The sequence below is a fragment of the Cherax quadricarinatus genome, chromosome 50, assembly GCF_038502225.1.
Source record: "Cherax quadricarinatus isolate ZL_2023a chromosome 50, ASM3850222v1, whole genome shotgun sequence".
NCBI classification, from domain to species: Eukaryota; Metazoa; Arthropoda; class Malacostraca; order Decapoda; family Parastacidae; genus Cherax; species Cherax quadricarinatus.
The window spans coordinates 24947762-24969567 of NC_091341.1; the positions used below are offsets into that span (position 1 = coordinate 24947762).

The window sequence follows — 21806 nt, forward strand, 5'->3', positions numbered from 1 at the left end:
ATCCACGAGAGCATGTAGGTCAGGATGGTAAGATTCATCCTGGACCTGGATCCAGGAGAGCATGTAGGTCAGGATGGTAAGATTCATCCTGGACCTGGATCCAGGAGAGCATGTAGGCCAGGATGAATGACAACAATTGGATAGGTTGAATGTTGAAGACAGAGTAAAGCAGAAGTTAAATCGAGTTTATAAAACTGCTCACAGTGTCCAGAATATCTTGCTGCCAATTTTGTCAAGGTTGAGAACCACAGCAATCATAGTACTCGGGGAGAGAGCACTACTTTGATAAAATAATCTGCCCTTCATTTAGTGTACTAGTAGTACAATAATCTCCCTCTACGTGCAGCCAACAGTAACAGCCTGGTTGATCAGGCCCTGATCCACTATGAGGCACTATGAGGGCAGCGAGGGCGTTGACCTCCGAAACCCTCTCCAGGTATACTCTCATGTAGAGTACTAGTGGTACTAGTAGTGGAGTTGAGCGCCTCTGGTGGTGAGAGTGGTGACCTTGAGAGATGTTCCTTGAAGGTGGTGGTGAATGTCTCTTGATCCAAGGAATGTGATCTATGCCAACTGGGAGTGAATTTATCCTCAACCCCCATGGGTCGAGCGCTCCACCATCAGTAGTGCTTATAGTGACGGTGTAGTAGTACCATCTAGTGGTGGTAGTGGTGGTGTAGTAGTGCCATCTAGTGGTGGTGTAGTAGTGCCATCTAGTGGTGGTGTAGTAGTGCCATCTAGTGGTGGTAGTGGTGGTGTAGTAGTGCATCTAGTGGTGGTAGTGGTGGTGTAGTAGTGCCATCTAGTGTTTGTGTAGTAGTGCCATCTAGTGGTGGTAATCAAGTAAGAGTTAGTCAGGTTATCAGTGATGGTGTTATAGTGAAGGTCAGGACAGTGACCAACCTCAAGGGCACTGAAGGTCAGTTGAACTTCAGTGGTCGTACAGAACGGGCGTGTTGCTCCTCCTCCTGCCAACCCCCGCCGGCTTTACCGCTTCCTCATCCTTTTAATACACCTAAATAACGTAAGTATTGTCTGGTGACGTATTTGTCAGTACAACAGCAGAGTTGAGCTGCTGCTCCTGGTCCCCACCACCAGTTTAGTCACCAAATTATTAACGTTTTAATAGTCACAATTTAATTTTCTTTGGGGTATAATGTCTTGGAGGGGGGGGGAGGGGTGATTGACTTTAGTGGAGGTGGTTTTGATGCGGGGAACTGGAGCTGCTACTCTTCCTCTGATCAAACAATAACTCTCACACTACATAACCTATAATGGTGTATCCAGTTCTGGACTATTTTTTTTCCAGTATTGAAAAATAACTTAGTGAAGGTCTCTTGATCCAAGGAACTTGGGCCTTGTAATCCAGATAGACTTCCATGTAAACATTGTTAGTCATTAGATCTATCTGAAAGAAATATTAAAGAGATAGCTTTACTTTGTTAAACATTAATGGTTATATCAGTCAGGTAGTAATGTTACTAGTTTATATTACGTGGTAATGTTTGCCTATAAATGTGTGTAATGTTCATGGTTATAATGTGAATGTGTTTTGTTCAGGTGTGGTAACTGAGGAGTGCTGTGCCTGGCTGTGTCTGCTGCAACATTGATCAACACAGCAACTTTGACCAGTCTGGGAAGTGCTATGCTTGGCTGGCTGCTGCAACATTGATCAACACAGCAACCTTGACCAGTCTGAGGGGTGGAGACAACCACATTAGTAAATGGTCTGACCCATAACAGTGTTATATGGAGATGCAGCAGTTGGAGACGTCGTTAGAGGTGGGCAGGGCCCACTTGTAAAGTATTTCCAGGTTATAAGTCCACTAAAGTTTGGTTATTGAAGCAGATAGTAAATGAATTAGGTGGGAAAGGTGGTGGGGAGAGTATAGGAAAGACTGTAAGCAACTGATATCAGAAGTAGCTTAGTGAGAAGTATTGGCTTATCTCCCGACCAGAGATGAAATCTCTGGTCGGGAGATAATGAATGTATTCTATAGGTTATCTTGAATGGGGTGGAGATAAAAATTGGAGAAATAGGTTTAAAGCTTAGAATTGAAGACTGATTAGATTTTAGTAAGTTTGTTAGTGTAATATCTATTATGCAGTCTATACCCATCCTACAAGATTGTAGGAAGCAGAGATGAAATGTGTAAGTGATATATCATGACTCAGTTGGTAGTGGTTTCAACTGAAGAACCTGATTCGATCCCGGGCACAAGTGGGCATGTTCCCTTATATTCATTGGCACTATTCACATAAAGGAACACTGCAGCAGGCCTATTGGTAGGGGTCGCATCCTGGGGGAGTATAGATACCCTAATAAAAATGTCAGATGTCATCCTGACGTGATTGTGTAATTGTGTGTTAATCTACCGGGTTAATTATACCGAGATAGTTGAGTGTGGTGAGGGTGATGGTAGAGGTCTTGATGCCGGGTGTTAGGGCAGCCTATTAAATCAGGCATATACATTATTAAGACATCAGGAGCACTGAAGCAGACCTATTGGCCCGTGCTAGGCAGGTCCAACTCTCAACCACTCATTTGTCTAAACTATTTTTGAAACTACACAGCCCAAGTTTTAGCTTCACATGACGGGATAAATTTTCCTTAGGCAGAATATATTATAGCCAGAAAAATCAATAATTTCTCAGAAATGGGGAATTAACCACATCTTCCTATTTTCAGTAGTGTTGTAGAGGGTCTGGCCAAGTAATTTTATGCTTTGAGGTCCCAAGAACATTTTCAGTAGTATAACTTTGTGGGTTTAGCGCTTAAGACTCCAGAGTCTGTATTAGAGCTTCTTGGGGGGGGGGATTTGTTTTGAAACTGGGTTATACAGTATATATTTAGAGACTTTGTAGACCCCTTGATCTTATCTAGACCACCTTGATCTTACCTAGACCCCCCTTGATCTTACCTAGACCCCCCTTGATCTTACCTAGACCCCCCTTGATCTTACCTAGACCCCCCTTGATCTTACCTAGACCCCCCTTGATCTTACCTAGACCCCCTGATCTTATTTAGACCCCCTGATCTTACCTAGGCCCCCCTTGATCTTGCCTAGACCCCCCTTGATCTTGCCTAGACCCCCCTTGATCTTGCCTAGACCCCCTTGATCTTACCTAGACCCCCCTTGATCTTACCTAGACCCCCCTTGATCTTACCTAGACCCCCCTTGATCTTACCTTTACCTCCCTTCATCCCCCTTGCGCCGCCACTGCTCTGCAAATTAGTAAGGCCTATACCTGGAGTATGCTGCATAGTTGTGGTGTATATAAAACTTTGACCTATAATTATTTAATTTCTATCAAAATAAGTTATAGAATTGTGTGGTGTTAAGTAGGATAGGTAAGGTATAGAACTGGAGAATCTGCTATATGCATTATGAATGCATATAGCAGGGGAGAGTAATCTCCCCTGAAGGCATAGATTACGTAGAACTGTTGGCCTGGGAACCCACCAACGACCTTCAGTAGCTGTGTGAAATCTGTTATTGCACGTGGTTTCCGTGGGGATGTTGGTGGGTTTCGGGCTTTGGGTAGTGGTTGTGGTGGGTGTTCTACGTTTTTTATGCCTTTGGCCACACTGTGTGAAGTTAAATATTGATTCATCATTTTGGAAAATTTAAGCGACGTTCAGGTTCCTATGAATATAAAAGTATTATCGTTCAGAATTGCAGTTGGTTGATAGTTTAAGTAGTGAAGTCTAACGCTTCTGGCAGCAGATATTAATGATGAAAATAATGAAAACCTCTGATCTGAATTGAAGTGTTAGATGTTAGTGAATACTTTCTGCCGACTGATGCTGATGAGTATAGTTAGGGGGGTGATTTAGATTGGTATTAGTGGGAATAAGATTATTAACCCTGCTGGGTTAGAAACCCAGTAAAATAGAGGTAGAGATTGTGGGGGAGTTGAATGTAGTGGTCCCCCAGGTTGTTTCTAGGATGTCAGCCATAACTGGCAGGTAAGGTAGGTAGGTTATGAACTTTAGCTAGTACACAGTAGTGTGTTAGGAAACTGGTAAACGGCAGAGCACCAACTGGTTAGATAACCCATAATGTTGGTTGTTAGTCTAGTGTGCTGTGAGGGACATGGAAGTGTAGGGGAAATACAATGTATTGATAACGATTCCTATGTTATATTTGGATGTCCTTAAAGGGGTGTCTTTGTACTAGTGAAGGTATCTAGTTGCAAGCACCCTCCCCTTCCTCTCATCAAACCTGATTGCCCAACATTCCCCAAGCTGTGTATAACCCCTATGGGGATATATATACATCCAATGTTACGTGCACATTTATCAATAAAATTTCCCCGTATGTATAAGTTTGAATAGGGGGGGGAGTAAGCTCAGGGGATAGGTCGATGAAAGTCAATCCCCTGACTTTCATCGACCTATCCCCTGAGTTTACCCCTTCCCCCCCCCATTCAAACTTATACGGGAAATTTTATTGGTAAATGTGCACGTAATATTGGATGTATATATTATATCCAATCTCCATAGGGGTTTCAGGTTTGATTCAGAAGAGAGTACTGCAAGTTTTTTTTTTTTTCCAAATTAAATAAAAGACGTGTAAGGGATATTAGTAGTAGTGTCATAGGGGTTCTTAAGGAGATAACAAGGGTTGAAGGTACACACACTTGTAAGGAAAGGATGAGCCCAGCCTGCCGTGTCACTGCCAGGATGTCTGTACGACGACTGAGAGCGAGGCAGCTCGTCTCACTGCCTCAAGCTGTACCCCGTGATGTCATAGTCACAGGCCTAGGGAGCTTCTATATAAAGCACATGGATGGTACTATGATACTCAACTAATCTATACATACAACACATGTAAAGGAGGATCAGCAACTATGCTGACAGCTCGGTCATGTTACGTATGTCGTCTCGACATACACTACTATGCTATAGGCTGCTGTATAGCCCTTGTGGCTTAGCGCTTTTTGATTTGATTATAATAATAATATGCTATAGGCTGAACAGGCAGGTGGTTCTGGGCTGATTCTATACAATAACAAATTCATATATAACTTATGATAACATCCCTTATTATGTTACCATCCATTAGTTCTGAGTTTTACGTAATGGGTGTTAACGTAATCACTTAACGTAACGAGTTTCATTGTAATGGGTGTTAACGTAATAAGTTTTAACGTAATGCATTTCAAACTATAAGAACAAATCATGGTACAATATGGGATGGAATTGATCGATCGATCTGTATTCATGCACTCTATTGATTCTGAGGAAATAAATATATATACAAGGTGAAATTAACAGCAAAGGCATCTGGTGTGCACTCAGATCATTACTGTCAAATTCTCAGAATACGGAGGGAACGTGAACACGAAAGAAAAAAATTCTGAAAAACTGATCAGTTAATAACAGTTGACAATTTCCTTCATCTCGGACAACTAGTTATACAGACTATGTACATTTAAACCCAATTCTGCGAGGGTGAGGTTTACATATGCAGAATGGTTATCATCTCTGGGAGGATCGAATTCCTCTGCAATGGCTAACACATGCCTTGACTGAGGGAGAGCTGAAAGAGTATCTACAAAAGATACTTGTGGGTTTCTCATTACTTGTCGAGTACGCAAGGAGTAACGACATTCAGGTTGAATATCTGAGTATTTGAGGTAGAGGGTACAGAGTCAAGAGGATTTTCAGCATCTGTTACATTAGTCTGGGTAGCAATATCATAAACATCGCATACTAATTTCATATGATCTAAATGCGATTCTTTGTACTTACCAGTACTAATTTCTCTAACCTTATACTTATCTCTGGCAATATGTTCTACAACTCGATAAGGGCCAACAAACTTTTGATCGAGCTTAGGCATTGCGGATGTTTTGTTGAAATTTGTCAGCATTACTCTTGAACCTACTAACTTTTGATGGTTTAGCACGGCTATTAGTTTAGTAAATTCTGCTGTTGATTTATGAAGTGTTTCACGGATTCTTCTAAAAACACACTTAGCCATGCTTGTACGAGTTGCTGCGAAATCATCAGGGTTGTAATATTCTACTCCGAAACCCAATTACAACTCGTAGGGTAAACGCTTGTCTACACCATACAATGCATAATCGCAACACTTTGTATTGTCCAAGCTAACAAGGTGATGAAATTTAAAAATGTATCCCTCAAACTACTAATAATGGCAGTATTGAGGCTGTCCGCCTCATTACTACTATTGTTAGTAGGGTTGGGGTAGGTATATTTTTTTTTTTTCCATGAGCTTAAAGCTCCCGAATTGTGTGAATGTTGTCCTGCTGACAAATACAGCAGTTGAGGCTTGTCTCAAAGTTACTTCCTCTTTCTATTTCTTGTTACTTGAACACCTCTGTGTTTTCGCTCTTTTTTTTCGTTCTTCGAGTATTTCTTTACTGTGATAAAGAAAGACAAATAATTTATTATAGTTTAATTAAAATTAAGTTTATCGAATCTTGTAGGTTGACGATATTCTCCGTGTTGTGGGCAGTTGCTGTGTGGTGAAGGCCGTGTTGTGGGCAGTTGCTGTGTGGTGAAGGCCGTGTTGTGGGCAGTTGCTGTGTGGTGAAGGCCGTGTTGTGGGCAGTTGCTGTGTGGTGAAGGCCGTGTTGTGGGCAGTTGCTGTGTGGTGAAGGCCGTGTTGTGGGCAGTTGCTGTGTGGTGAAGGCCGTGTTGTGGGCAGTTGCTGTGTGGTGAAGGCCGTGTTGTGGGCAGTTGCTGTGTGGTGAAGGCCGTGTTGTGGGCAGTTGCTGTGTGGTGAAGGCCGTGTTGTGGGCAGTTGCTGTGTGGTGAAGGCCGTGTTGTGGGCAGTTGCTGTGTGGTGAAGGCCGTGTTGTGGGCAGTTGCTGTGTGGTGAAGGCCGTGTTGTGGGCAGTTGCTGTGTGGTGAAGGCCGTGTTGTGGGCAGTTGCTGTGTGGTGAAGGCCGTGTTGTGGGCAGTTGCTGTGTGGTGAAGGCCGTGTTGTGGGCAGTTGCTGTGTGGTGAAGGCCGTGTTGTGGGCAGTTGCTGTGTGGTGAAGGCCGTGTTGTGGGCAGTTGCTGTGTGGTGAAGGCCGTGTTGTGGGCAGTTGCTGTGTGGTGAAGGCCGTGTTGTGGGCAGTTGCTGTGTGGTGAAGGCCGTGTTGTGGGCAGTTGCTGTGTGGTGAAGGCCGTGTTGTGGGCAGTTGCTGTGTGGTGAAGGCCGTGTTGTGGGCAGTTGCTGTGTGGTGAAGGCCGTGTTGTGGGCAGTTGCTGTGTGGTGAAGGCCGTGTTGTGGGCAGTTGCTGTGTGGTGAAGGCCGTGTTGTGGGCAGTTGCTGTGTGGTGAAGGCCGTGTTGTGGGCAGTTGCTGTGTGGTGAAGGCCGTGTTGTGGGCAGTTGCTGTGTGGTGAAGGCCGTGTTGTGGGCAGTTGCTGTGTGGTGAAGGCCGTGTTGTGGGCAGTTGCTGTGTGGTGAAGGCCGTGTTGTGGGCAGTTGCTGTGTGGTGAAGGCCGTGTTGTGGGCAGTTGCTGTGTGGTGAAGGCCGTGTTGTGGGCAGTTGCTGTGTGGTGAAGGCCGTGTTGTGGGCAGTTGCTGTGTGGTGAAGGCCGTGTTGTGGGCAGCTACAAGTCTTCAGACATATCACTAGCAGCATCAGCCCAAATACAATGTCTGCAAAGATAAAATTATGGATATCACTAGATTCATGAACTGCAGTAGGCAATAGTTTTACGTCTGTATTTAGAATGCTTCCTTCAGCAGTTTATAGTAAGAAAAATTGCTAAAATATTTTCAGAGCTGATCTATCAAAAATTAACATGGAATTGGAGTAATCCAAGTTTTTTAAATTACAAGAGGGTGATGGAACTGGAGGAGCTGGAGGTGTTGATGACGTGGTGGATGGCAGAGGAGTGACTAGTGGCGCCACTATTCTTGACCTCCATGGCTAAATGGCGCCATTGACCTGGAGGAGGGGGGGTGATGACTTCAGTGGTTGTTTGCGGGGTAGGGGGAAGGTCGTTAGGGGAAGGGTCGGGGGTTGGCTGCTGGTGGAGGATTTTGGGGTGAGTAGTTAGTTGTTACTTGTGGGAGGGTGATGGGGAGGGGATAGGGGGATGGTTGTCACTTGGTAATTACTAAGGGATAAGAGTCTTGTTACTGTGTGTTAACGTGGCTTGAACCTTGATATTTGAAACGCCCTGGACACTAGCCCAGACACTCGTTTGCCACATATTCTAATGAACAATGTCCATGGACTCGTGTTGAAAACCGTCTCCTTGATGTTGGGCTTAGGTATTTGACATCTCCTGTGGGTTTACTGCTTAGTTTTGATAGTAGTGATAAGCCACAGCACTGTCTTTGTCTTCTTTTGCAGATGACTCCCGAATTTGCATGAGTGTCCTCCACTGATGACACTGCAAGACTCTAGGCGGACATCAACCAAATCTTTAAATGGACCACAGAAAACAATAAAGATCTATGAATAGAAATTTTAACTAATCCGATTTGGAAAACTTGAGGAAATTAAAACTATATCGGAGTATAAAACAAATTCCAACCACAGAATAGAACGAAAAACTAGTGTAAAAGACCTGGGAGTGATAATGTCAGAAGATCTTACCTTCAAAGACCATAACATAATATCAATCGCATCTGCTAGAAAAATGACAGGATGCATAATGAGAACCTTCAAAACTAGAGATGCCAAGCCAATGATGACACTCTTCAGGTCGCTTGTTCTATCTAGGCTGGAATATTGCTGCACACTAACAGCACCTTTCAAGGCAGGTGAAATTACTTACTTAGAAAATGTAGAGAGAACCTTCTTGATACACTTAACTGCGGTAAAACAACACAGTTACTGAGAACGCTTAAAGTTCTACGACCTGTACTCCCTAGAACGCAGGCGGGAGATACATGATTGTATACACTTGGAAAATCCTAGAGGGATTAATACCAAACTTGCACACGAAAATCACTTCCTATGAAAGCAAAAGACTGGGCAGAGAGCCCAGGACACACAGTAAACACCCCAGGAGACACAGTAACACACCCCAGGAGACACAGTAACATATTTATCTTCTGCTTGTTCTTCTCTTAATTACCCAAAACAAGTGTGTGTAGGTTAACTTACACGAGCAGAGGAGTCAGCCAGGCGAGCCTTGTTATAATTACTGCACTGTCTCACTTGTAGCTGTGTGTGTAATATTAATATATATATATATATATATATATATATATATATATATATATATATATATATATATATATATATATGCATAGTTCCTTTGGATAAAGGCAAGGGGGATAAAAGAGAGTGCAAAAATTATAGGGGGATAAGTCTGTTGAGTGTACCTGGTAAAGTGTATGGTAGAGTTATAATTGAAAGAATTAAGAGTAAGACGGAGAATAGGATAGCAGATGAACAAGGAGGCTTTAGGAAAGGTAGGGGGTGTGTGGACCAGGTGTTTACAGTGAAACATATAAGTGAACAGTATTTAGATAAGGCTAAAGAGGTCTTTGTGGCATTTATGGATTTGGAAAAGGCGTATGACAGGGTGGATAGGGGGGCAATGTGGCAGATGTTGCAAGTGTATGGTGTAGGAGGTAGGTTACTGAAAGCAGTGAAGAGTTTTTACGAGGATAGTGAGGCTCAAGTTAGAGTATGTAGGAAAGAGGGAAATTTTTTCCCAGTAAAAGTAGGCCTTAGACAAGGATGTGTGATGTCACCGTGGTTGTTTAATATATTTATAGATGGGGTTGTAAGAGAAGTAAATGCGAGGGTCTTGGCAAGAGGCGTGGAGTTAAAAGATAAAGAATCACACACAAAGTGGGAGTTGTCACAGCTGCTCTTTGCTGATGACACTGTGCTCTTGGGAGATTCTGAAGAGAAGTTGCAGAGATTGGTGGATGAATTTGGTAGGGTGTGCAAAAGAAGAAAATTAAAGGTGAATACAGGAAAGAGTAAGGTTATGAGGATAACAAAAAGATTAGGTGATGAAAGATTGAATATCAGATTGGAGGGAGAGAGTATGGAGGAGGTGAACGTATTCAGATATTTGGGAGTGGACGTGTCAGCGGATGGGTCTATGAAAGATGAGGTGAATCATAGAATTGATGAGGGAAAAAGAGTGAGTGGTGCACTTAGGAGTCTGTGGAGACAAAGAACTTTGTCCTTGGAGGCAAAGAGGGGAATGTATGAGAGTATAGTTTTACCAACGCTCTTATATGGGTGTGAAGCGTGGGTGATGAATGTTGCAGTGAGGAGAAGGCTGGAGGCAGTGGAGATGTCATGTCTGAGGGAAATGTGTGGTGTGAATATAATGCAGAGAATTCGTAGTTTGGAAGTTAGGAGGAGGTGCGGGATTACCAAAACTGTTGTCCAGAGGGCTGAGGAAGGGTTGTTGAGGTGGTTCGGACATGTAGAGAGAATGGAGCGAAACAGAATGACTTCAAGAGTGTATCAGTCTGTAGTGGAAGGAAGGCGGGGTAGGGGTCGGCCTAGGAAGGGTTGGAGGGAGGGGGTAAAGGAGGTTTTGTGTGCGAGGGGCTTGGACTTCCAGCAGGCATGCGTGAGCGTGTTTGATAGGAGTGAATGGAGACAAATGGTTTTTAATACTTGACGTGCTGTTGGAGTGTGAGCAAAGTAACATTTATGAAGGGATTCAGGGAAACCGGCAGGCCGGACTTGAGTCCTGGAGATGGGAAGTACAGTGCCTGCACTCTGAAGGAGGGGTGTTAATGTTGCAGTTTAAAAACTGTAGTGTAAAGCACCCTTCTGGCAAGACAGTGATGGAGTGAATGATGGTGAAAGTTTTTCTTTTTCGGGCCACCCTGCCTTGGTGGGAATCGGCCGGTGTGATAATAAATATATATATATATATATATATATATATATATATATATATATATATATATATAATATGTGTGTTTGTGTGTTTAGAAAGACACAAGGACATGAGTGTCCTAGTGTGTGTGTAGGTAATGTGTGTATATGTAGCCTGGTTGATCAGACTGATCCACCATGAGGCCTGGTCTCAGACCGGGCCGCGGGGGCGTTGAGCCCCGAAACCCTCTCCAGGTATATTTATGTATTAGAAAACGTTTCGGTTTTGCTCAAGGTGTGATAAATAGTTTTGAACACCGACAAGTGGAAGAACGAGACACTTGTGCAACATTAACGAATCTTTATTCAGGAAACATTTCGCCGCACAGTGGCTTCATCAGTCCAATACAAAGAACGGTGTAAAGAGGGGAGGAGCTTGGGGTAATCAGTCCCTCAACTTGGAATCGAGGTGTTCAGTCCGTCAGTCTTCAAGATTCTTGGACTGAACACAGCGATTCCAGGTTGAGGGACTGAGTAACAAAGTGTCAGACTGCAGAAAACTTAAGCCTAGAAAAGTCAACAGTTGGTCGGATTCTGAAGAGAAATGACTATGTATGGAGTCGACATGTCTTTGCTCATTTTCTTTAACTTCCTGACCACCCTCAAACTTAAAACATACTTCCTGACATCCCTCTGGCCCACCTGTCTTTTACTGTCACCTATTTCCCCGAGTACCTGTTTCTCGACTGTCAAACAGCCTGTCCCTGTCTAGCCTATTAAATCCTTTTTGAGTATTTTGTATATCATGCTTCCCCTGGTTCTTTTGTCCTCCAATGTTGTTAGATCCAATTCTGTTAGCCTCTCCTTGTGTGTGTGTGTGTGTGTGTGTGTGTGTGTGTGTGTGTGTGTGTGTGTGTGTGTGTGTGTGTGTTAGTTGCTTTGTTGTTGCAGGTTTGGTGCACAATGTTGCATGGTAGGTGGGCAAGCCTTTGAGCCACTTACACGTCACGTTGAATATATTAGCCTCAGAGCTGGCAAGAAAAAAAAGTGAGCTTAAAATACACTTGAAAAACAATGAATATATATATATATATATATATATATATATATATATATATATATATATATATATATATATATATATATATATATATATATATATATATATATATTATATATATATATATATATATATAAAATATATATATATATATATATATATATATATATATATATATATATATATATATATATATATATATATATATATATATATATATATATGCAGACGTATATGACATAAGTAAACACTAGGCTGGTACTTCTCACACTAACCCTTCTCACATATACTTGCCTATCGTATTCTTGAAGCCTAACTGAGGTGCCAGCTTCCATCACCCGCCTGGATGATTCTTCTGTTCCTCTAAAAGTTTGTTTATCTGACTTAAATCCATTCTTTCGAGTTTTTCTTTTTGAATTATTATAATCAAAAAGAAGCGCTAAGCCACAAGGGCTATACAGCGCTGCTTTCTTTTTGAAATATCCAGACATTAAAATGTGAGGACGTTTCGGCCCTCAGCCTGGAGAAAAGTTCAGCACCATGGAGCTGTACTTTTCTCTCCAGGCTGAGGGACTGACCACCTCAAATACTTTTTCTCCAAGGTTGATGGACTGATTACATCATCTTTATTTCACTACTACCGCTCCCTTTGCATTTGACTGAAGAAGTTACTGTGTACCTGGAGTTTACCTGGAGAGAGTTCCGGGGGTCAACGCCCCCGCGGCCCGGTCTGTGACCAGGCCTCCTGGTGGATCAGAGCCTGATCAACCAGGCTGTTACAGCTGGCTGCACGCAAACCAACGTACGAGCCACAGCCCGGCTGGTCAGGAACCGACTTTAGGTGCTTGTCCAGTGCCAGCTTGAAGACTGCCAGGGGTCTGTTGGTAATCCCCCTTATGTATGCTAGGAGGCAGTTGAACAGTCTCGGGCCCCTGACACTTATTGTATGGTCTCTTAACGTGCTAGTGACACCCCTGCTTTTCATTGGGGGGATGTTGCATCGTCTGCCAAGTCTTTTGCTTTCGTAGTGAGTGATTTTCGTGTGCAAGTTCGGTACTAGTCCCTCTAGGATTTTCCAGGTGTATATAATCATGTATCTCTCCCGCCTGCGTTCCAGGGAATACAGGTTTAGGAACCTCAAGCGCTCCCAGTAATTGAGGTGTTTTATCTCCGTTATGCGCGCCGTGAAGGTTCTCTGTACATTTTCTAGGTCAGCAATTTCACCTGCCTTGAAAGGTGCTGTTAGTGTGCAGCAATATTCCAGCCTAGATAGAAAAAGTGACCTGAAGAGTGTCATCATGGGCTTGGCATCCCTAGTTTTGAAGGTTCTCATTATCCATCCTGTCATTTTTCTAGCAGATGCGATTGATACAATGTTATGGTCCTTGAAGGTGAGATCCTCCGACATGATCACTCCCAGGTCTTTGACGTTGGTGTTTCGCTCTATTTTGTGGCCAGAATTTGTTTTGTACTCTGATGAAGATTTAATTTCCTCGTGTTTACCATATCTGAGTAATTGAAATTTCTCATCGTTGAACTTCATATTGTTTTCTGCAGCCCACTGAAAGATTCGGTTGATGTCCGCCTGGAGCCTTGCAGTGTCTGCAATGGAAGACACTGTCATGCAGATTCGTAGGCGAAACATTTCATCAATTAAGATGCCTCACTGTTGTACGTGTCTTAATCTTCAGCAGTCTTGTGTGTGGGGCTCGATCACAAGTCTCACTGAATTATTACCATCGTGTTCTTCACAGGTATCACATACAATGTTTTTGGAACCATCATACCAGCAGTTCTCTTCGTTAGAATTTGTAAGATCTGTGATAAGTTAACCAATGGTTAAGTTGAATGATCCTAAGCTAGCCAGGTGTTCACTCGCTTCATTGTACTCTGCCGAGGCAAACCTATCATATTTCTATGTAATATTTCAAGTCATAGATTGGTGATCGTTGCACCAAACTCTTCTGTGATCTCTAAATTAAATTGTTCACGAGGGTCTCCTTGTTTGCCAGGACCATGTCAAACACTATATTACCTCTCCTGCGCTGTCTGACCCCTTGCTCGTTTAGCGCTTAAATAATAATAATAATAATAATAATAATAATAATAATAATATAATACATCTATATTATTATTATTTGGTTTAGTCACCTTAAGGAAGTCGTCGGATTCTTAAGAGTCACGTTCATTTTTCCACTATAATCTACCTTGTCCATAATTACTATCGCATTTACTTTTTCTTTAATTCATGGTATAACTTTACAAATCTTTGAGGACAAAGTTATACCATGAAATAAGATAAGATCCTGGACTTTGCATTACGAAACAGACAAAACAAGGTAGATTATAGTGAAAAAATGAACGTGTTATTAGAAGACGGAGGAACTGACGTGACTCTAAGATTCCCAGTCAAAGACTTATAGTCAGTCTGGATGAAATTAAAATATCCTGGGACCACTTAAATTTTCTTGTAATCTCTACAATTTCTCGTGGAAGCAATGACTGTTGTGGGTCCTTGTTGAGCGCAGGAGTCGGTACAACACAGTGACTTCATCAGTCCAGTAAGAACATAATGGAGGAACACTGCAGAAGGTCTACTGGCCCATACCAGGCAGTTCCTAACAAAGAAGAAATTCTACAAATTGATTCTATATCAGTTCCATCAATAATTCAATGCCAGTGTAAGGCAAGAAGAAACATAATTTAAAAAAATGGTATACATGAGCAAATAGGTAATCTCACACACATAAAATAGCGAGATTGAACAGAGTATTCTGTATGCATTTAAAAACAGCACTTTGCATAATCTTAGGATGAGAGGGAGAGTCTCCCATGATACTGGAGGACCAGTCTTAGTCAACCCTGACAATCACTCAGTCAGGCAATCAATTCTCACACACACACACACACACACACACACACACACACACACACACACACACACACACACACACACACACACTAGCCGAGGTGGCCAGGAGAGCACACATGGGGGGAGCAAAGTTACTAGTTATGGGTGATTTCAATCACAAGGAGATTGACTGGGAAAACCTGGAGCCCCATGGGGGTCCCGAAACATGGAGAGCCAAGATGATGGATGTGGTACTGGAAAACCTCATGCATCAACATGTTAGAGACTACCAGAGAGAGAGGAGACCTATGAACCAGCAAGACTGGACCTTGTATTCACCTTGAGTAGTTCGGACATCGAGGGTATCATGTATGAAAGGCCCCTGGGAGCTAGTGATCATGTGGTTCTGTGCTTCGACTACATAGTTGAGCTCCAAGTGGAGAGAGTAGCAGGAATAGGCTGGGAAAAACCAAACTACAAAAGGGGGAACTACTCAGGCATGAGGAACTTCCTTCAAGACATTCAGTGGGAGAGGGAACTGACAGGAAAACCAGTACAAGAAATGATGGACTATGTGGCAACAAAATGCAAGGAGGAAGAGGAGAGGTTTGTTCCCAAGGGAAACAGAAATAATGGGAAGAACAGAACGAGAAGAATCAAATCGGATGAGGATCAGGCAGGACTACAGAGAGACCTGGACAGGCTACAAGCCTGGTCCAGCAACTGGCTCCTTGAATTTAACCCTGCCAAATGCAAAGTCATGAAGATTGGGGAAGGGCGAAGAAGACCGCAGACACAATATAGTTTAGATGGCCAAAGACTGCAAACCTCGCTCAAGGAAAAAGATCTGGGGGTGAGTATAACACCGAGCATATCTCCTGAGGCACACATCAATCAGATAACTGCTGCAGCATACGGGCGCCTGGCAAACCTATGGATAGCGTTCCGATACCTCAGTAAGGATTCGTTTAAGACTCTGTATACCATTTACGTCAGGCCCATACTGGAGTATGCAGCACCAGTTTAGAATCCACACCTAGTCAAGCACGTCAAGAAATTAGAGAAAGTGCAAAGGTTTGCAACAAGACTAGTCCCAGAGCTATGGGGATTGTCCTACGAAGAAAGGTTGAAGGAAATCGGCCTGACGACACTGGAGGCCAGGAGGGTCAGGGGAGACATGATAACGACATATAAAATACTGCGCGGAATAGACAAGGTGGACAAAGACGGGATGTTCCAGAGAAGGGACACAGACACAAGAGGTCACAATTGGAAGTTGAAGACTCGGATGAATCAGAGGGATGTTAGGAAGTATTTCTTCAGTCATAGAGTAGTCAGGCCGTGGAATAGCCTAGTAAGTGACGTAGTGGAGGCGGGAACCATACATAGTTTTAAGGCGAGGTATGATAGAGCTCATGGGGCAGGGAGAGAGAGGACCTAGTAGCAATCAGCGAAGAGGCGGGGCCAGGAGCTGTGACTCGACCCCTGCAACCCCACACACACACACACACACACACACACACACACACACACACACACACACACACGTACGTACGTACGTCATACCATATAGGTAAAACTTGCGATTTTGGCTTAAATAGCAACGCTCTTCTTGCCGAATAAGGCAAGCGAAAATTTGTTTGCAATAATTTCGCAAAAATAATTCTGAACCTAACGAAAAAAAACATATTTCATTGTGTTTATTATTAAATTATTGTAAACACATCTAAAAAATATATATTTAGTTGGATTAGGCTAATACAAGGCAATGAACAGGCAGACACTGCTGCGCGGTCAGCAGTACATGACCTACAGTAGAGATGTGAAGACGATGTAATCAGTCCATCACCCTTGAAGTCGTAGAATTTGAGGTTGTCAGTCCCTCGGCCTGGAGAAGTTCAGTTCCATAGTCAGGAACTGAACTTCTCCAGGCCGAGGGACTGACAACCTCAAATTCTACGACTTCAAGGGTGATGGACTGATTACATCGTCTTCACATCTCTACTGTTCCTGCCTACTTTCTGTATTCGACTGAAGAAGCCTACTGTGTAGGCGAAACGTTTCGGAATAAAGTTGCCTAACTGTTGCCTATGTGTCTTACCTACCAATCTGTCGGTATTGTATACCATTTTGATGTTCTTCATATAGAGGTGTTCCATTTACGGACTATTTTGCTGCAATAGCTACCCACCTTCGCACCCGTTGGCAACAACGTTGGTCTACTCTACTCGTTAACAAATTTTAATCTATTAAACCGAGTATAGGTTACTGGCCGCCGTCTTGTCACCAGTGTCGAGGTTGGGAGACTACTCTCTCCCGTCTCCAATGCTTGGCCATACTCGTCGTACTCATGGATATCTCATGGAGAGGCGCCCTGCTCCTCTCTCTGAGAATTGTCAGGTTCCATTATCAATCAGCCACATTCTGTTAGACTGCCCACTTTATCAACGAGCACGCAGAATTTACCTCCAACGTCGTCTTCACTCCGCTGCTCTCTCTACCTTCCCTTCTCGCTGATGGACCCACGTTTCATCCGGACTCTCTCATTGACTTTTTGACAACTGACTGACTTCACAAACTCTGATGATACCTTCAGCCCTTTCTACCTCGATCTCTTGCTACCCTCTACCCTGCACTATCCCCTGCCCCGTTGTTTTCTGTAACCTACTGACCGCCCTCCCCCCTTCGGTCGCCCAATACCCTCTCTTCCTTTCCTACCCTGCAGCGCTGTATAGCCCTTGTGGCTTAGCGCTTCTTTTTGATTATAATAAATAATAAAATACCTATTCGGCACAACATTGATATATATATATATATATATATATATATATATATATATATATATATATATATATATATATATATATATATATATATATATTAATATATATATATATATGTATATTATTATTATTATTATTATTATTATATAAAGTAGAAAGTGAGAAGAGGACACCACGAGCTGGACCTACCACCAGGCAAAAATACTTAATCTCAAAAGCTGAACTTAAAAAATAGGTCGCCAAAAATATGGACGAGTGCTCAGGGAATCTGGTGAGAGAAAAATGGAGAGTGGAAGCCTACAGTTTTTTTTCCAAGGGAAGACTAAGGCAGCCTTGAACCGAAGGATAATTATGAAAACAAGGCTGTGCCCAAGAAACCAAATATTGAAAAGTGTGTTCGTGGTGTGTGCCTCCAGCAGTTTGTATATGAAAATGGTCCACAGTCCCTCCAGGCTGAGGGACTGACCACCTCAAAACTACGTATTCAAGGGTGATGGACTGATTACATCGTCTTCACATCTCTACCGCTACTGCTAACTCTTCTGTACTTGACTGAAGAAGCTTGCTGTGTAGGCGAAACGTTTCGGAAGATACCTGACCGTTGCTCATGTCTCATGGACCTCCAGCAGTGTTGACATCACCATCAAAATTTTGTAAATTAATTTTTTCTTTCAGTATGAAGTTGTAGGGAAGGTAAATGGTGTTCCACTGTCTAAAATAAACATCTGAAGGAAAACATGCAGTGGTAAGAGGAACAGTGGCACTGACAGCCACTGTGAGGGACAGTGGCACTGACAGCCACTGTGAGGGACAGTGGCACTGACAGCCACTGTGAGGGACAGTGGCACTGACAGCCACTGTGAGTGAGGAACAGTGGCACTGACAGCCACTGTGAGTGAGGAACAGTGGCACTGACAGCCACTGTGAGTGAGGAACAGTGGCACTGACAGCCACTGTGAGGAACAGTGGCACTGACAGCCACTGTGAGTGAGGAACAGTGGCACTGACAGCCACTGTGAGTGAGGAACAGTGGCACTGACAGCCACTGTGAGGGACAGTGGCACTGACAGCCACTGGAGTTTATCTGGAGAGAGAGTTCCGGGGGTCAACGCCCCCGCGGCCCGGTCTGTGACCAGGCCTCCTAAGAGCAAGTTCAGTTTAACATTTTTATTATGCACCCCATACCCATGGTGTGAGTGGTAGTCATACCATACCCATGGTGTGAGTGGTAGTCATACCATACCCATGGTGTGAGTGGTAGTCATACCATACCCATGGTGTGAGTGGTAGTCATACCATACCCATGGTGTGAGTGGTAGTCATACCATACCCATGGTGTGAGTGGTAGTCATACCATACCCATGGTGTGAGTGGTAGTCATACCATACCCATGGTGTGAGTGGTAGTCATACCATACCCATGGTGTGAGTAGTAGTCATACCATACCCATGGTGTGAGTGGTAGTCATACCATACCCATGGTGTGAGTGGTAGTCATACCATACCCATGGTGTGAGTGGTAGTCATACCATACCCATGGTGTGAGTGGTAGTCATACCATACCCATGGTGTGAGTGGTAGTCATACCATACCCATGGTGTGAGTGGTAGTCATACCATACCCATGGTGTGAGTGGTAGTCATACCATACCCATGGTGTGAGTGGTAGTCATACCATACCCATGGTGTGAGTGGTAGTCATACCATACCCATGGTGTGAGTGGTAGTCATACCATACCCATGGTGTGAGTGGTAGTCATACCATACCCATGGTGTGAGTGGTAGTCATACCATACCCATGGTGTGAGTGGTAGTCATACCATACCCATGGTGTTGGTGGTAGTCATACCATGCCCATGGCGTATGGGGTAGACATACCATACCCATGGTGAGGGTGGTAGTCATACCATACCCATTGTGTGGGTGGTAGACATACCATACCCATGGTGAGGGTGGTAGTCATACCATACCCATGGTGAGGGTGGTAGTCACACCATGCCCATGGTGAGGGTGGTAGTCCCACCATGCCCATGGTGTGGGTGGTAGTCACACCATGCCCATGGAGTGAGTGGTAGTCACACCATGCCCATGGTGTGGGTGGTAGTCACACCATGCCCATGGAGTGAGTGGTAGTCACACCATGCCCATGGTGTGGGTGGTAGTCACACCATGCCCATGGAGTGAGTGGTAGTCACACCATGCCCATGGTGTGGGTGGTAGTCATACCATGCCCATGGTGTGGGTGGTAGTCATACCATGCCCATGGTGTGGGTGGTAGTCAATAGATTAGAGGTACATAATGGGCCCAGGGACTTGACAGCGAAGTTTTGATAACTGAGTAAGGTTCAGTGGTAATGAACAAATCGGTGGTAATGAAACACAGAAGTTAATACCAGGTGTTATACCAGGTACAAAAAGTTATATGCAACTAAGCACCATAGGCGAGGTATAAGTAACCGAGAAAAGTAATTGACTCAAGTTGAACAATTTAGACTCAGAACGGTTATAGGAGAGTTGAAGGTTTAGCAATAGAGTTGTAGATGAGTGGAAGAACCTTGTAAGTAGCGCAACTGGGGAGAGAACCTTGGGTGGCTTTAAATGAGTGGGTGAGAGTTGGACCTATCTACCTATCCTTTGAGAATTTACTGGAGGGCAGTGTCTACCCCTTTTAAACTCTCCTTCCCTCCCTTCCTCCAACACTCTTCCTACCTCTCGCTTCCTCCAACACTCTTCCTACCTCTCGTTTCCTCCAACACTCTTCCTACCTCTCGCTTCCTCCAACACTCTTCCTACCTCTCGCTTCCTCCAACACTCTTCCTACCTCTCGCTTCCTCCAACACACTTCCTCTCCCTGACACAGGCTCCCACATCCACCCTACATTATTTCCTCACATTTCAACACGTCACTTTATTCAGTATTTTAGCTCAGCCGGACGAGAACTGAACAAAAATTAATTTGGTTTATGTTTAGGAGAGGTGTCATCAGGGGATACCTGGAGGGATACCTAAAGACATACCTGGTGGTATACCTGGGGGCATACATGGACGGATTTGCCTTCAAGGGAGTCGTGTTGGATTTAGGTGGTCAAGGCTATATTTTAGGTGTTGTGGTTGTGTGTAATATTAGTGAGGTCAAGGAATTTGAGGTTGTGTAGTTTGAGGGGAAGGTTTTTGTCACTGGCAGTTTAGTGTCTAGATAATATTGGTTATCTCAACTGGGCATGATGATAGTATTTGTTTGTGGTGAGTGTTCATGTTCTGTGTTAATTATATCATTGTTTATGTCGTGTGTTGGATGTCTTTGTTCACGGCTGAATGTTGAGTGATATACTACATCAATCACTCTACTGGTATCACCCATCACCCAGGCTTCACCCATCACCCAGGCTTCACCCATCACCCAGGCTTCACCCATCACCCAGGCTTCACCCATCACCCAGGCTTCACCCATCACCCAGGCTTCACCCATCACCCAGGCTTCACCCATCACCCAGGCATCACCCATCACCCTCTCAGTAGTAGTACCAGTTCCTAGTAACCAGTTACCAGTTACCAGTAACCAGTGTACCAGTAGATGACTACCAACCGTCTGTGTGAATCACTGACTGTTATTCATGTTGCTGCTGACCATAGCATGATTTCAAACACCTCTCACCCTGTAGGCACTGGTGGGTCAGTCTAAGATAGGGAGCAGAGAGAGGCAGGTCGGCTGATGGTGCTTCCCATTCTTCCCGTTATATATTATACGTACTACCAGCCTACGTGAGTATTTTTACCCCATCCACGTAATCGAACCCACATGACAATTGGTGACAGCTGTGGGATTGAACTCTTGGATAGTCAAGGTCCATCTGGCTAAACTTCCAGTAGGTTGTTTGTTCTGGAATAAAGGTATCAGTGGAGTGTGGTCTGTCAAGACATGAACAGAGTACTGATAAATAATGTCTCGGAAGTGCTTTAAAGACCATACTATTGCTAAAGCTTCTTGCTCAGTTACTGTATAATTACATTCAGCCTTTGTAAGGACTCGGCTAGCAAATGGAACTGCGTTGTACTTGCCATCAGTCTTCTGAGCTAGTACGGCACCTATGCCAATAGAACTAGCATCAGTTGTCAGATAGAAGGGCTTAGAAAAATCTGGCAATTTCAAAATTGGAGCAGATGTTAGCTTTTCTTTTGGAGTTTGGAATGCTCTTTCTTGACGGAAGGTCCAAATGAAAGGAGCATCTTTCTTAAGCAACTCAATTAGAGGAGCAGCTATAGAAGAAAATTGGCAATGAAAGATCTATAAAAACCTGATAAGCCCACAAAGGATCTTACAGCATCAGCAGTTTG

The 21806-nt window shown here is 43.7% G+C and overlaps 1 protein-coding gene across 3 annotated transcripts in view; it reads left to right on the forward strand.

Annotated features, from left to right (window-relative positions):
• Positions 1–884: 884 nt before the first annotated feature.
• Positions 885–21806, forward strand: part of spict (magnesium transporter spict) — a 65055-nt gene continuing 44133 nt past the window's right edge. The window contains exons 1-2 of one of the 3 annotated variants that reach the window (XM_070095573.1): positions 885–1024; positions 1561–1814. The gene's annotated coding sequence lies outside the window, so the exon portion shown is untranslated. The remainder of the gene's footprint in view (positions 1025–1560; positions 1815–21806) is intronic. The other 2 variants (XM_070095572.1, XM_070095574.1) reach the window with 2 other exon arrangements.